The following is a 17,417-nucleotide window of genomic DNA, read 5'->3' as shown; positions in this document are numbered from 1 at the left end:
CCTTCTATGCCTATGGGAAGCACATAGAAAGGTAAGACAGGTGAAATGTTAGTATGACTATTCTGGAGGACCCTCAAGGCCACTACACATATCTGTAGCTCCGTCAGGCTTCCTGCAGTCTTCGACCGCCATGTCGCTGGTGTCGATGGCTCGGCGTATGGGGTCAACAATGTCTCATGTCGAAAAGGCTTTTGATAGGGTGAGGTGGAAGTTCTTGGAGATCACTCTGCAGAAGGTGGGCCTCGGCCCACGCATGTGAACCTGGATAATGGCCTTATACGCTGATCCATCTGCCAGGGTGCGAGTAAACGGGTCTTTGTCTGATTCTATTAATATACACAACGGAACTAGGCCGGGTTGCTTGTTGTCCCCACTCATATGTCCTAACTATGGAATCTCTGGCTAATGCTATCAGACAAAACAATTCCATCAGGAGATTTACAGTGGGCGAAATGGATCATAAATTGTCCCTTTTCGCTGACTATCTACTCTTATATTTGTCCTGCAGGTAGGTATCCCAGTTCTGCTACAGGAGTTTAATAAATTTAGTGAGGTAAGCAATTTTAAAATAAATCTACAAAACAGAAATTCTCAATATTTCCCTGTGGCAGGCCGAGAGGTCACTCCTTCAGAAGCAATTCCCATTTTGGTGGCAAAGTACCTCCATTACATACCTAGGGATACAACTACTAGCTGGCCCTGCCCAAACATTTTCACTCAACTTCAAACCTTTTTTGTTCAGTCTCGAAAAGGACCTGAACAAATGGAATCCTCTCTTCTTGTCTTGGTGCGGAAGAGTTAACTCTGTCAAAATGGACTCCCTCCCCAAATTTCTTTTTTTATGCCAAGCTTTACCAATTAGATTGCCCAGAATATACTGGCTCCGCATTCGTGCCCTAATAACCAAGTTTGTTTGGAAGGGCCCCAGGCCTAGATTCAAATATAATATCCTCATCTGGACGAAGGAATCGGGCAGACTTAGTCCTCCTGATTTCTCCCTATACTACAAAGCTAACTGTTACAATTGTGTGGGCAAACTAAGCACGGGGCCCATACGATCGTGACCAAAGTGGACTAGGTACGCACACGGGTCTCTGGCAAACTGGCCCTGTTCTACACGAGAGGGTGGCATGGCCCTACCTAAGCGGGGACATTGCCCCAATAAGGGCAGCCCAGCGGTCTTCGGATCTGGGTCCTAGCTGATCTTAGGACGCATTCAAATGCCACATGACAGGGACTGAACAACAGGACACACAGAGGCAGAATACACAGCATACAAAATGCAACCACTAGTAACAGATGATAAGCTGAATATAAATACCGGGTATTAGTTGACATTTTGTACAAAACATGAAAGCTAGCAGGCCACTTCACAGCTCCTGGTTATACTGCTAGTCCCTACACTAAGCAGGAGTCCAGCAGAACCGGACACAGTTCACACAGCACGCTGCAACAGGACACAGATCACAGGTCACTCAGCAAGTTGACACAAAACTGACAGAATATAAACGAACAAACGGACATGAACTAGCAAGACACAGATCACACAATCTTGCCACAGACAAGGATTCATGATTGCTCACCTTCAACACCAGACAGAAAGTGATCGGGAGCTGGGTTTATATGTGAATACAGACCCAGGAGATTGGCTAGCAGGAAGAACCACACCCAGCCAGCTCAATCATTAACCCCGAGAGTGCTGTGCTGCTGGAAGCACAGTAGTACAACATGTCTCAGTAGCACACGTAACACTAACATTGCAAATTGTATATGGAGCTTGCTCAAACATCGAGCGACCAAGCTTTCGGTTGAAATAGAATATACCACTTATCCCAGGTTAGCTCAAGGTTTTTTTTGGCTTCCGGGAGGGGGGGGGGGGGCGCATTGACGAGTCTCTTAATTTGTTTCCTTTACTCTCACAACTAAGGTCCGCTTGGATATGCTTTGCCACACAAAGCTCATTGGTCTCTATCCCCAGACCTCCCACCCCGCTTCTAGCTAATCCACAATTTAAGGCCTTTGAAGACAGTACACATCTCCTGTCTATGCACTCGGACCCCATTCCACGTTTGAGGGATGTTCTCGGACCTGGTGGGCTGAGGCCTGTGGTGGAGTTTTTTGAGGGAACTTAGATTCCTACAGGAGAATGGCTAAGATATTTTCAGCTGCGGGGGGCCTTGAATTCCCTGACACCCGATGCAGGTTTAGTTAAACACCTTCCGCCCTTCGAGGTAATTTGCACCTCCATAGATACTCCTAAACACCCAATATTGTACCTATATAGGATGCTGCTGTCTCGAGACGTGCGGGACAAATCCCCGGAGTATGTTGGGGCTTGGGAAAGGGAGCTGGGTCGGCACCTTCCCTGGGACCAGTGGCAAAAAGCGAGCACTCTAACACACAAGGGAACGGTGTATTCTAGACTCCAGGAACTTAACTTTAAGATATTGTCACAATGGTACAGGACACTGGAGCGCCTACATAGAATGTTTTCCAAAGCTTCCCCCATATGCTGGAGGTGCTCTGGGAGTAGGGGTAGTATGAGACACATATGGTGGGATTGTCCCCCGTTGGCGTCTTTGTGGTCGGATGTCTTGGCCCTGTATAACAGGATATGTGACGCTTCCATTGTTCTCACCTGCAAGATGGCTTTGTTGTCTATGTTTCCAGGATCCATAGCAAAGGTAAAGCGAGATTTGTTATGATTCTTTGTCCAGGCCGTTAGGCAGATCATCCCAAGATTGTGGAGAACCAACATTTCCCCAACCAGAGTTCAGTGGGTGGAGGCAACCAACACACTGGTGCGTTTGAGGAGATGAGAGCTGAGGAGGACCAAGATCTTAATGCATTTTATGCGGTATGGCAGCCATGGCTGGAATTTAGGTCCTCTCCCAGAATGGAAGAATGGTTGTCTTTAGGTTCGGGCATGGCACAGTAAAAGCTATCTTTGGGCTTGACCCTGGTTCCCTCGGCCTCACATGAGAGAATGTCAAAGATAGCCTGGGTTGCCAACATTTCTACTCGGCAGGGTTTATTTCTCTTTTCCAACCTCTTTTGAGGCCCAGATGTCCCTTCCCACCTTTCCCTCCCCTAGATTTCCCTTTCCTACCCTGTGTTCATCTATTTTACTTTGCGTTCTATTATATTGTTTGATTTATCTGAAAATGGGTGTACTCTTTGGATGTTTTTCGAGATCCACTGGCAGTAGAGATATGCTATTAAATTTCCTTTTATAGAGCTTAACCTGTCAAAGTTATACAGCTATATATTATTGTTGTTAATTATGTTTTGTCACCTATGTCATAATAAAATTGTTACGGTATACTACCCTTGATACGCCAGCACGGGTTGCCCTGGATCTCAACCACAACCCCTGTCCCTGCCTGCTTGCCTCCACTCCTGGCTAACCCCAGGCGGGCAACTGGGCGGCAGTCCCTACTCCCACTAGGGACCGAGAAGGGACGCTGGCGTACCTGATGGAAGGGTAGAATACTGACAGAAAAGGCAGATGAAAAGCAACCAACACAAACAAAGTAATCAGAACCGAGGCAGATAGAAAAACCTGGCAGATGGTAGCAACTATAGCAGACAAGCTGATAGAGGCAGTAGACCTACAGAGGCAGACTAGTTAGCACACTGAGGGAAAGCAATAACTGGCAGTGACTGCAAGTCCCTGCCAGACCTTTAATCAAAAGCCTCCGCCCAGGAGCGGAGAGAGGGAGACAGCCCACTCCCAACAGATCATAATTAGAGATGAGCGAACATACTCGGTAAGGGCGATTTCGCAATCGAGCACCACGATTTTCGAGTACTTCACTACTCGGGTGAAAAGCACTCGGGTGCGCTGTGGGTGAGCGGGGGGTTGCAGCGGGGAATGGGGGGGAGAGGGAGAGAGAGAGAGGGCTACCCCCTGTTCCCCGCTGCTACCCCCCCCCCCTGCAACCCCCGGCCCCACAGCGCACCCGAGTACTTTTCACCCGAGTAGTGAAGTACTCGAAAATCGCGGTGCTCGATTGCGAAATCGCCCTTACCGAGTACGTTCGCTCATCTCTAATCATAATGTAAAGGAGCTCGTGGATGGCAGCTGCACTCACAGGTGCGCGCCACCAGCACCACACTGGCCACCCGCACCCCCGGCAGACGAACAACAAGCCGAGGGGACACGCCCCGACTGTGGGACCCTGCACACCGCCGCCCCGGGAGGACCAGCAACCGCCGCATGGTAACAAAAATATTTTTGAACGAAAATAAGACCTAGTACCTCTTTTGGGGCAAAAATTAATATAAAACAGGGTCTTATTTTTGGTAGTTGCGACAGATGTGCCACTCCACACCAAACCAATACCAACTCTAGTTTTCTCCAGAAACAGCGCCACTGTCATCTATGGGCTATGTATGGTATTGCAGGTTAAATATTTGAACCACCCATGGACACAGCAGGTGCAGTTTCTTTTTTTTTTTTTAAATCTCATACTACCTGTTTAAGCTTCCGAACTGTGGACAATAAACACCGTATGTCTCTGTGTGTTTACAGTGTAGTCAGAATACAAATGTTGGGCGAGTTCTGCTAAAATATGACATACATAGACTTATACGTCTACCTCTGGCAAAATGGCAGCACAAGGCCTGCCTGCTGATCCATCTCCGCGGCATTGAAACATACACTGCAATAACTTACACTACTTGATTTATTAGCTCAGTTAGGCACCTTGAGTTATAATGCATCAGTATACAGTGAGCTGAAAAAGAATGAAAAGGCCATCCTGTCTGAGAAGTAAGAGGAAAACAAGCATACGCATTGGGCACCATTTTATTATTGTTTGTTTTTCAGTTAGAGGAGGAATGATATATTGCGTAACGCGTGTCAGCCATGTAGTCGTAGTGAGTAATTGCCTTCGATCTCCGGCCATAGATCATCCAGCATACGTAGGCTAGAGTACAGTGGTCATAAATGCCCATGCTCTTGACTTCAACCCTCCTCTTCTGCATTTAAAAGAACATTTCAAGCTGCCTTGTAGTGTAATTATCTTCTATAAAGGGATTATTGGCTTTTTTTGTATGAAAAATTGTCCCTCTGTGTTTTATGAAAAATGAATGTTTTTTATTTGCTGTAATAACGCTGTCACTTTGTCATCTGCAAAACACTTATTGTCTTTATCTGTTGGGTTAGGGAAGACATAATTATCTTTCAAACTCTAGAAATGCAATTACAGAGGACGGCAGACGCACCCTGCAATGTTAGGGCTTCACAATGCACAGAGGATAAACAACAGGCGTCACCTGTACTAGGCCTGTCCACAAACGATGGGGACATAGATAATTATTATAGGATAATAAGCATTGTAGATGAAAGGGTAGGAAGTCACAGAAGCCCGAGATCTGGTGCTTCTAGACTGAAGATGTTCATGCGTGACTAAAAGGAGATGTTTCAGCAATGTATTTTAGGCATAAATACCTTATTCTTCAGCTCTAGATTCCCCTCTGTTAGGCCTGTTTCACATGAGCGTACATCGGCCGCCGTTTTCATAGCCGACCATTATACGCTACGATCTGAGACGTAAAAACTTGTGAACGAAGACACAAACTTAACGTTTGTGCACCCGTTCAGACGGCATTGGCCCCGGGGCATATGCCCCTTCTCTCTCCCTCGCCAGCTCACCTCCGCTCTTCTCCCCGCTGGCTGTTCGCCCCTTCCCCGCCCCTTGTCCGCAGCTAGCAATAGGAGGAGGCAACGCCTAGCTCTGCCCCCCATCTTGCCCCCTCCCATTGCAATAAGCCGGGAGGTTGGAGAGAAGAGGAAGGAAGTTTAGCAGTCATGGTGCTAAACTCCCTCCCACCTCCCTTCTCCGGCCGCTGTCATTGGCTTCCATAGAAGCCATTCAGAGGCCGACATATTTCGACCCAAAAGATAGTCCCAGGACTATCATTTGGGCCCAACGTAAAAGCGCCCAGCGTTATATTGGCCTGCTGGGCGCTTTTATGTCACAGCAATATGGCCATGTGATCTGGTACATTGTAATCCAGTGCCTCTGATCGTAGCGTATATCGGCCGACCGTAAAAACGGCGGCCGATATACGCTCATGTGAAAGAGCCCTTAGGCTGGGTTCACACAGGGCTTTAGCACACTGTGGAGCTCTGCAGCAGGGCGCTATATTTGTATACCCCAAAAACGCGTTCAGATGTATCCTACAGCAGATTGACTGACTTTAATGCGGCAAGTTGAGTGCAAGGGTTCAAAGTTTGTTTCCATGTCACCTGTTTTTCATTCTTTTTGTGGAGGACACAATTATGTGATAGGCCGCCTGCAGACGAGCGGGTCGGATCCTGCGGCGAGAATTATTGCCGCGGGACCCGACCCGAGCGCCTGCAGAGACGAGCGCGTACTCACCCACGCCCGTCGGCCCCGGCTCTTTCATGTGCCGGCTGCCGGGCAGCCGGCGCATGCGCAGACCGGAGCCGGCGGCCGGGTGAGTGACTTATCTGTGCGAGGCTCTGCGAGCCCCGCACAAAAATAGGACATGCCGCGGTTTGTTTGCCGCGCGATATTTCGCGCGGCCAAACCGCGGCTGTCTGCATAGGAGTGCGTATTGTAATGCACTCCTATGCAGGCTTTGAGCGGCGGGATTTCCGCCCGTGTGCAGGCGGCCTTAAGCTATACTATTATGTCCCCCAAAAAGTACATAAACAGAAATCGGGTGGAACAGAAACAAAGTTTGGAATTTTGGTCTCATTCAAGTGAATGGATCTGCTGTGGGATATGATTGAATACCATATTCTGGTATTCAAATAAAAACCCTACTTGAAAGCTCAGCAGAGGGTTGAAGCACTATGTGAACCGCACTTACAGCCGGCGGCACTCGAACTAGTCAGATTCCGCATGCGGGAGCCCGCAACAGAATCCTGCTCTGATCCTGCGTACCTGTTGAATTCTGTATTGCATATGACCGCGGATGCTAGCCGTCTGTCATGCGCAGTACAGATTTCAAAGGGCTAAAAGGGCTAAAAAAGAACATTTTTTTCATTTTTTGGGATCACGTGGTAACATAATCATGCAATACCTACCACACATAGTGCCTTCAGTGCCCACATATTGCTATATTGCTCTCCGCACACTAGGCCAAATTGCATGATTAGGTCAAATGTAATGGGGAATCGTCTTTACGGGAATAGCTCCTTCATGAAGGTCACAGAAAGTGGCTCTGCTCTGCAGGACTTGGCGTGACCATGTACTACGGGCACTGGCATTGTTAGAATGGGCTCCATACAGCTATAGCTGTCCTGCCAAGACTAAGTTAGCTGTATGGCTACATCTTCCCAGGTGATAGCAGCTGACCGTCTCTGTAGAGTAGGACGACCTGGATGAGACAACTCCTTCTAACGTGAATGTCCATCCTTGAATAGAACTTTTTGTTTTTCATTCTTCATCTAAATATGTTCATAATTCTATGCTAATTTCTTAAAGATTATGAACACCTTTGTGTGTGTGGGGGGGGGGGGGGGTAAAAGTTTGTTCCCTTAACTGCGAGTATTTTGAGCTGACAATCATTTTTGCAATAGGTTTACCCCCTAAGTGACCAAGCTTTTTTCCATTTTCATTCCCACCCTCCCCCCTTTAAAAAAAATCGTAACTCCTCTACTTATCCATCGACGTCGCTGTATGAGGGCTTGTTTTTTGCGGGACAAGTTGTATTTTTCAATGGTGCTTTTTAATGTACCATATAATGTACTGAAAAACGTTTAAATAATTATAAGTGGAGAGAAGTGGAAAAATAATGGCATTCCGCCAACTTTCGGTGCGTCTTGTTTCTATGTCCCACAAACTGCAATGAAAATGACCTCATAACTTTACTCTATGGGTCAGTACGATTACTATGATTCCAAACTTATAGTTTTTTTTGCTGTACTACTTTTTTTTTTTTAAAGATATTTAATTTTTTAAAATTTAAGTTATTTTCTGCCACCATCTTCTGCACGCAATAGCTTTTTTTATTTTTCCATTGACCTAGTTGTGCGAGGGCTCATCTTTGTGGGGTGTCCTGTAGTTTGCGAGGGTACCATTTTGGAATACATACAACTTTTTGATTGCTTTGTATTGCATTTTTTCTTGGAAACAGGGTGACCAAAAAAAGCGCATTTCTGGCGTTCGTTATTTTTTTTTCGGACAATGTTCATGATGCGGGGTAAATAATGCATTACCTCGATAGATCGGACTTTTACAGACGCAGCGATACCAAATATATATCTTTGTTTTATTATTTAGATTATTTTATTACAAATATGGCAGAAGGTTTTTTGCTAACTTTTATTACTTTTTTTTCAATAATTAGTAAAACTTTATTGTTCTTATATTTACTTTTTTTTTAAGTTCCCACAGGGGATATAAATTTGTGATGCTTTGATTGCTCCTGCAGTATGATGTAATGCAGGCAGTCTATTAAGCCACCCATGAGCATAGCTTGATAATCATTCTGCCATGACAGCCCTGGGGCCATATGAGACCCCTAAACATCATTTGGGGGATTTAAATGCCTTTGTCAGGATTGACAGCGGAATTTAAAAGGTTAACAGCCCCTATGAGCCGCACTGTTGCCTCCGGGTGTCGGCTTGTATGAAACAGGCGGTACCGGGATGTATGAAGAGAGATCACAGCACGATCTCTCTTCATACATAGACCGCTGAGGCCGTCAAAAGGCATATCGGCAGTTGTTAACATAGTATGTAAGGCCGAATGAAGACAATGTCCATCTAGTTCAGCCTGTTTATCCTCCTATGTTGTTGATCCAGAGGAAGGCGAAAACCCCCAAGAGTCAGGAGCCAATTAGCCCTTTTGGAGGAAAATTCCTTCCCGACTCTCTAATGGCAATCAGACTAATCCCAGGATCAACCTCTAATACACAGGTGTCAAACAGAAGGCCCGCGGGCCGAATCCGGCCTGCCACCTCAATTTCTGTGGCCCGCCGGCTGTGCACAAAGTTCCCTCACATCCGTGCTGCAGTCAGTAGGCGATCTTTTCTCGGCTTGTTCTGTCTAGTGCAGACAGTAATAGAGGAGCGCTGGTAGCAGACTGACGGCCGCGGAGGAGGGAAGAAAACTGCAAAGAACATGAGAGCGACGCTGAGGAGGAGCAGCTGCAGGGTGAGAGCCTGGTCAGCGCTGACCTCCGCTCACCGGCCCTTCCCCTGTTCATGGCTGCAGGCCCGGGAGAGATCAGAGGCCCAAGAAGGACTGAGAGCAGACGGTATACCTGCCAGTGGGACCACATTGGATGCAGGTAAGTATAAAAATGTGTATAAAAATGCAGAAGTGTCCGTGTGTGTGTGTGTGTATGTATATGTATATATATATATATATATATATATATATATATATATATATAATGTGTGTGTGTCTGTGCGTATATGTGTGTACATCTGTGCACATATGTGCTTAATTGTGTGCGTCTGTGTTATATTTGTGTGTAATAGTGTGCGTCTGCGTTATATATGCGTAATAGTGTGCGTCTGTGTTATGTGTGTGTAAGAGTGTGCGTCTGTGTTATATGTGCGTAATAGTGTGCGTCTGTGTTGTGTGTGTAATAGTGTGCATCTGTGTTATATGTGTGTGTAATAGTGTGCATCTGTGTTATATGTGTGTGTAATAGTGTGCATCTGTGTTATATGTGTGTGTAATAGTGCGCGTCTGTGTGTGTATATGTGTATATATATATATAAAAATAATAGTGTATGTGTGTGTGTGTGTATATATATATATATATATATATATATATATATATATATATATATATATATATATATATACATGTATAAATATATGTATAATAGTGTGTGCCACTGGCTACTATGGGGGACCTTATTACCAATTGGGCCGCTGTGGGGTTCAGTTTTACTATACAGTCTTAGGGCGCCCACCCACTGGCGATTTTTTTCCCTGCGAAATTCGCAGCATTTTTTTCTCTGCAGGGGTCTATGGGACTTGTAATGTTAAAATCGCGATCGCGCAAAATCGCAATTTACCGCGAAATCGCGATTTTGCGCGATCGCGATTTTAACATTACAAGTCCCATAGACCCCTGCAGAGAAAAAAATGCTGCGAATTTCGCAGGGAAAAAAAATCGCCAGTGGGTGGGCGCCCTTACAATTAGAACCGGCCCTTTGAAGGCAACCATAAGGCTGATGTGGCCCTCGGTGAAAATAAGTTTGACACCCCTGCTCTAATAGCTCCTACCTGCCTGTATACCTGGATTAACAATTAACCTAAGATTTATATCCTGTAATATCCTTCTGCTCTAGAAAGACATCAAGTCCCCTTTTAAACTCCTCTATGGATTTTGCCATCACCACATCCTCAGACAAAGAGTTCCACAGTCTCACTGCTCTTACAGTAAAGAACCCTTTTCTGTGTTGGCGATGTAACTTGCTTTCTTCTAGATGTAGCGGATGCCGTCTTGTTACAGTCACAGTCCTGGGTATAAACAGATCCTGGGAGAGATCCTTGTATTGTCCCCTCATGTATTTATACATAGTTATTTGATCACCCTTTATCTGTCTTTTTTCCAGAGTAAATAATCCCAATTTTGATAGCCTCTCTGGGTATTCCAGTCCTCCCATTCCATTTATTAATTTAGTTGCTCTTCTTTGAACCCCCTCCAGCACTGTAACATCTTTCCTGAGCAGCGGTGTCCAGAACTGTACACAGTATTCCATGTGAGGCCTGACAAGTGCCTTATATAGTGGGAGGATAATGTTCTCGTCCCTTGCCCCTATACCTCTTTTAATGCACCCCAAGACTTTATTAGCTTTTGCAGTAGCTGACTGGCATTTGTTACTCCAGTTTAATTTACAGTCCACTAGTACCCCCTGGTCTTTTTCCATCTCACTTTTCCCTAGCAGTACCCCATTTATTGTATATTGGGGACATCCGTTTCTCCTGCCCATGTGCATAGCCTTACATTTATCAACATTGAACTTCATTTGCCATTTTTCTGCCCAATCCCCCAGCTTATCCAGGTCCTTTTGTAGCCGCACATTGTTCTCCGTTGTTTTAATTGTCTTGTATAATTTAGTGTCATCTGCAAATATTGATATTTTGCTATGCAGTCCCTTTATCAGGTGGTTGTTAAATATATTGAACAGAATGGGCCCAATACAGAACCCTGTGGCACCCCACTAGCAACGGTGGTCCAATCAGAGTACAAACCATTTATTACCACCCTCTGCTTTCTATCTCTGATCCAGTTCCTTACCCAGATACACACGTTTTTGCCCAGACCGAGCTGCCTCATTTTATATATCAGCCTATTATGCGGCACAGTGTCAAATGCTTTAGAGAAGTCCAGATATACGAGATCAATAGACTCTCCCAGGTTCAGCCTAGAGCTTACTTCATCGTAGAAGCTGATCAGATTGGTCTGACATGATCGACCCTTCATGAATCCATGCTGGTGAGGAGTTATTCCATTGTTCTCCTTGAGGTATTCTTCGATGGCGTCTCTCAGAAACCCCTTGAATATTTTTCCAGTTACTGAAGTGAGACTTACCGGCCTGTAGTTACCAGGCTCACTTTTGGACCCCTTTTTGTAAATTGCAACCACGTTGGCAATGCTCCAATCCAATGGTGCAACCCTGGTCTTGATAGTATCCAAAAATATTAGATATAGCGGTCCAGCACACTGTGTTATTTCTTACCGGCACTAGGGAGAGAGGAAGTGGATTTAGCAGAAGCAAAGAAACATACAATATGGCTGGGTTTAAGCAAGGAACTGTCCAAATTCTGGGTAGCCCAGTGGAGAGAGCTGCTGACTGGAGCGCAAGAGGTCCCGCGTTCAAGTCCTGACACCCTGACTGATCTCCTATTGAGACTTAGACTGCAATGTCTATATACTTTGCAAAATTCTTAATGAAACCTTATTCCAAAAATGATTGTCATTGTAAAATACATGCATTAAAGTAGAAAAAAATGTTCCATAGAGGTAATCATAGTCTTTAATGTATCTTAATAGCATTAGAGTTCTGTTCTTCCAAAATAAAGTTCCAAAATACTATTTGTTCATCCTGGCAGGATAGCCTGTCACCATTGACCCTTTCTAATCCACTGTCTGATGTGTGAAGACATTCTGATTGAAGGCTGTACAGCTCAGATGTCAGAAGCCGTCTGGTAAGGTATTTTTACTTTATATTACTGGCCGTTCTGTTGTCGGGGGCCTCTCCAGCATGTCCCATACCGCAGTACTGTCTCTAGCCAGCAGATGGCGCCATTGTATAATGGCAGAAGGAGAAAACCCACTAGGAAACCCTGAATCCAAATTTGGATTGCAGAGAGTTAATAGACACATATGTAAAATACATCATACTGTTTACCTGCCTCCTCCACTAGAGGAAGAAGGGCTCCTTCACACAAGCACATTTGATTTGTGAAAATTGGACCGGCAGCTGCCCCCGGATTCTGCAGCAAACACTGCCTATAGCCCTCTATGGAGACCCGCTGCTTCCTGCACGTTGTGGCAGAAAAATCTCAGCATGCTCCATTCTGTGTGGATTTCCGCATATGCACTGCAGAAGGGTCGCGAGATCCGCATTAGCGACTAGCGATGGCGTGGCATAATCTGTACTGCGCATGCGCACTGGTGTGCCGTGCGGCGCTTCCACAGTACCGATCGGAATAGGTCAGCGGCCAGGCACAGGCACGGGATCTGCTGCGGGATCCCTCACGCTGGATCCAACCCTGTCGTGTGCAGGAGGCCTTGCTCTCACATATCATTTATCTTTTAATTCAAATCAATAGGCTGCTGTGAATATTCAGCTTATCTCATCAGCTCTTCATACGCGTCATTGTCCGATCGATGTTGGAACTTTTCAAAAATAAAATTACACAGTTGCTGTTTTTTTTTGTCATTGTTGGAATAGATTTTATAGAAAATAATTTATTTTTCAATTGTTTTGTGATTGCTGGGGGCGGGTATGTTGTAGGCTCTCATATTGTACCATTCAATCGCAGTATTGTGGCAGTATGATTACATGGTTGTGGCAGAGGCTTGGCTATGAAGTTCTTAATAGTTTTTTACAAGATAGAAATTGAGACTTCTACACTATCAGTCACATTTATACTTGGAAGTGACAGATACGTAAAATGTTTGGAGCCTTTATAGTATTACACAATGTGCTGAAACAAATTCTGACTGTTTTCATTTAATGTTAAAGAAAGGGTTCATTTCTTTATCTTACTTATTTTCTCAGCATACAGAACATTCAATATGAAGTAAAATCAGTGGTGCGCATAGAGTCTGTCAATGGCGCTGTCATGTCTAGTGAACACTGATTAAAATTTGAACAGTTCCAGGAAGCAGAAGAATGGGAGCATGGGACCCGGCGGATCAGGAGTCGGTCAGTAGCCATACTGTTGAGGAACTGGTACCAGGCTGTCACGCAGGTATATCAAAAAATGACTTTGCCCACATAGAACAGTGTAGTACGCACTCAGAATCCTCTTGGATGGAGAAAAAGAAGTGTTGTTGTGAAGAAGACAAGTAGAGTGCTGATTGTAGGGGATTCCCTATTGAGAGGAACAGAGGCCGCTGTCTGTACACCTGACATAACCTCAGGAGAGGTGTGCTGTCTTCCAGGTGCACAAATCAAAGATGTGTCTGATGGTCTGTAGAACCTTGCAACTATCTGCAGAGACTTTGAAGACCTTAGAAAGAAGGGGAAGGAACTAGGAGCACAGGTGGTCTTCTCATCCATCCTACCAGTGGATGGCCATGGAATAAGAAGATGGAACAGGAGTCTAGAGATGAACAACTGGTCAACATCGATGGTGCTGTCAGCAAAGATTTGGATTTCTAGGTCATGGAGTGAATTATATGATGGACTCCATGCTAAAGACGGGGTTGCACCTTACAAACACAGGTAAGCATCTATTTGGCAGGCGCCTTGCTACACTCATCAGGAGAGCTTTAAATTAAAACAATATGGGAAGAGAAGTATAAGGCAAAAATATACAGCTAATGTATACAATTGAGACGTGGAAAGAAAGAACAAAGACAAATAAATTTCAGGAGGAAAGTAGCGGAGCAAGAGACACCGATCACAAACTAAAATGTTTCTACACAAATGCACAGAGCATGGAAAACAAACAGCGGGATTTAGAACTCCGAACACAGGAAGAGAAATATTATGACATAGGCATCACAGAAACTTGGTGGGATGATGCACATGATTGGAATACCAGGCTTGTATTAGCTTGTAGGCTACCGTAGTTCTTACCAGCAGGGAGGAAATGGTTTAGGAAGTAAGGGAGGCTGTGACCTTAGGAAGCAGTGATCATGTTATCATTGAATCTTGAATAATAAGGTGAGGAAGACCTAAGATGACTAAAACGTCAAGGTTGAATTTCAGAAAGGCAGATTTTAATGAACTCCGAAAGAGGGTAGGAAGGATCCAACGGTTGGATGTTATTAAGGACAGAAATGTTCACGAAGGATGGGAAACTTTGCGAAATAAGATTCTCAAAGCATAAACATTAACAATTTCTAAAAGAAGGAAGAATGGGAAGCATTTAAAAAGACCAGGATGGATGAACACAGAACTTATATACATGCTAAAAAGGAAGAAAAAGATGTTTATCAAATGGAAAGTGGGGACATATCTAAAAAAGAATATAATACAGTCTGCAGAAACTGTAGGCCAAGTGTCAGAACAGCTAATAATTAATTGAGATTTGCAAGAGAGGCCAAAAGAAATAAAAAAGAATTTTGGGGTTATGTCAAAAGCAAAAGAAAAGTTAAATATGCTATTGGATGCTTACAGGATGAAAATGGTGAATTGGTTAAAAATGATGATGAGAAGGTCGAACTTTTAAATTCCTATCTTGTATCTGTTTTCTCTAAGAAAGCAGATGTAACATCAACTGATCTTCCCTGTGCTATTGGGGGAATAAAAGAATGCAAACTATCTATAAGCAAAGAGATGGTGAGAGAACACTTAGCTACCTTAAATGAATTCAAGTCTCCCGACCCAGATGAATTACAGCCTAGGATACTGAAGAATGCAGTAGAGGTAATTGCTGAACCACTCGCCATAATCTTTCAAATTCCTGGAGAGCAGGAGACATCCCAGAAGATTGGTCAAATGTTGTCGTTATCTTCAAAAAAGGGAAGAAGGTGGACCCAGGAAACTACAGACCTGTGAGCCTGACTTCTATACCGGGAAAGATCTTTGAGCAAATTATTAAACAGCATGTATGCAAATACTTGGATAAAAATGGAATAATTAACCAGAGCCAGCATGGGTTTGTAACAAACAAGACACGCCTGACAAATTTAATTTCCTTCTATGGCAGAATCACGGACTGTGTTGATCAGGAAAATGTAGTAGATATAGTATATCTTGCCTTCAGTAAAGCATTTGACAAAGTATCCCATACCATCCTCATTGAAAAAATGACCAAATATGGGATCAGCCAGGTAACTGTTAGGTGGATTCACAACTGGCTGAGTGATCGTACTCAGAGTAATCATAAATGGCTGCACATCCAAGTGGAAGAATGTGTCAAGTGGGGTACCACAAGGCTCTGTCCTAGGCCCAGTGTTGTTCAACATTTTTATAAATGATCTAGAAGAGGGAATTTAGGGGAAACTGATCAAGCTTGCCGACGACACAAAGCTAGGAGAGATATCTAACACTAGGGAAGAGAGAGAGGATTCAAAAAGATCTGGGCAAACTAAGTGAGACAACAATGTTGTTAAACCAGAAATGTGCACTGTGATATTTAAAGGGATTATTTAGCCGTTAAAAATCGATGGCCTATCTTCAGGTGGCTCTGCTTAGCTGCTGGGCCCCATAGCAGATTCTGTGCCTAATGCCTAGGCAGCTGAGCTTTTGTTACCATGTATCAAATTAGATTTAACACTGATAATGTAAAGTTATGCACTTGGGCAGGGAAATACATATCACCATTACACACTAAATGGGAAACCACTGGATAAAACTGACATGGAAAAAGAGTTGGGGATTTTAGTTAACTGTAAACTTAACTGGAGCAACCAATGTCAGACAGCTGAAGCCAAGGCAAATAGGATCATGGGGGGCATCAAAAGAGGTCTAGGGGCACATGAAGAGAACATCGTTCTTCCTTTTTACAAGCCACTAATCAGGCCACAAATGGAATATAGTGTACAGTTTGGGGCATTGGCACTCAAGAAGGCCATATCAGAGCTTGAGCGGGTACAAAGGTGGGCAACTTAAGTAATAAATGGAATGAGTGGACTGCAATTGCGGTGACCCGAGCAGGAGGCCCGCCGTGATGGAGGAGACCACGGGGAAACAAAATGGATGTCACGGGTGGCTCTGCGATCTCAGTCGCTCGCAGTGTACAGAAACGTAACATTAAAGAATATGAATGTCACGTGACGCCAGCACCTCTTCTAGGCCGCTATTCACACGGCGCGAAATATAGAGTCCACAGTCCAATAATGAGTTTTCCAGAACAATAACCGGAGATGCATGGTTGTACTTTATTCACAATCTTTTCAGCTTTGATTCTATAACAAGTAGTAAATTGTGCAGAAATAGCAATCTTCTTTACAGATTTTCACTTCTCTTCCACATTTTCAATATTACACGCTTACTAGGAGACATTCTTCCCTCCGAACTCTATACGTCTACAGTCTCAGTTATCTAATAGACCGTCTGTGGGGTATGCACTCCTGACTCAGTAACAGCATTCACTCAGTTTTCTATTTGATTCTCAGGCTTCTTAAGTTGCTTCCCTTCTTTTTGCCATGGCAGGAGACCCATTACTCTACGGCTAGCTCAGTGCAGGAACGTCCACCACCTCCGACTACATTTTCGCAACTCCCTCTCACTATACTCCACCTCTCTACTATCTGCGTCTTTCAACCACATCACTCATGCAGTTAAAGGGGCACACACACAGGACTCGCTCACAACAGTTATTCACATACATCCACACCACAGCTTCAGGCCACTGCACAATACCCAGAAAGGTTATCAAAATTGGGTTATTTATTTTAGAAAAAAGACGAGGATGCGGGGAGTTTAGGAGGGAGGGGCTTGTCTTTCTCTGGATCAATATTGGGGGATTAATGGGCTGAACTGGATGGACATATGTCTTTTTTCAGCCTTACATACTATGTTACTATATGCTGTACATCACATATATGGTACATTTTAATCCATAGTTGATCAGAAGGGCCTATGCATAGTAACACTTACACCAGGCATCTGGAACATCAAAGGACTTAACCAGGATGTATGTACTAAGGGCTTATCCTCACAATAGTTCATCGATATCAGATTTTTGAGGGTTGTACTGCCAGTATCCCTGCTGATCATTTCTTTGATGGAACATGGCATTCAGGCAAGTACTGTGGCCTCTTTATTGTATACCAGGCACAGCATTG

The 17,417-nt window shown here is 44.4% G+C and overlaps 1 protein-coding gene across 1 annotated transcript in view; it reads left to right on the top strand.

Moving 5' to 3' along the window:
- Window positions 1-17,417, top strand: part of CHID1 (chitinase domain containing 1) — a 397,709-nt gene that overhangs the window by 240,773 nt on the left and 139,519 nt on the right. The window lies entirely within an intron of this gene.

Source organism: Eleutherodactylus coqui, chromosome 11 (genome assembly GCF_035609145.1).
Source record: "Eleutherodactylus coqui strain aEleCoq1 chromosome 11, aEleCoq1.hap1, whole genome shotgun sequence".
In the NCBI taxonomy this organism is placed as follows: domain Eukaryota; kingdom Metazoa; phylum Chordata; class Amphibia; order Anura; family Eleutherodactylidae; genus Eleutherodactylus; species Eleutherodactylus coqui.
The sequence above is the reverse complement of the archived record's forward strand: the minus strand, read 5'-3'. Positions and strand labels throughout refer to the sequence as shown.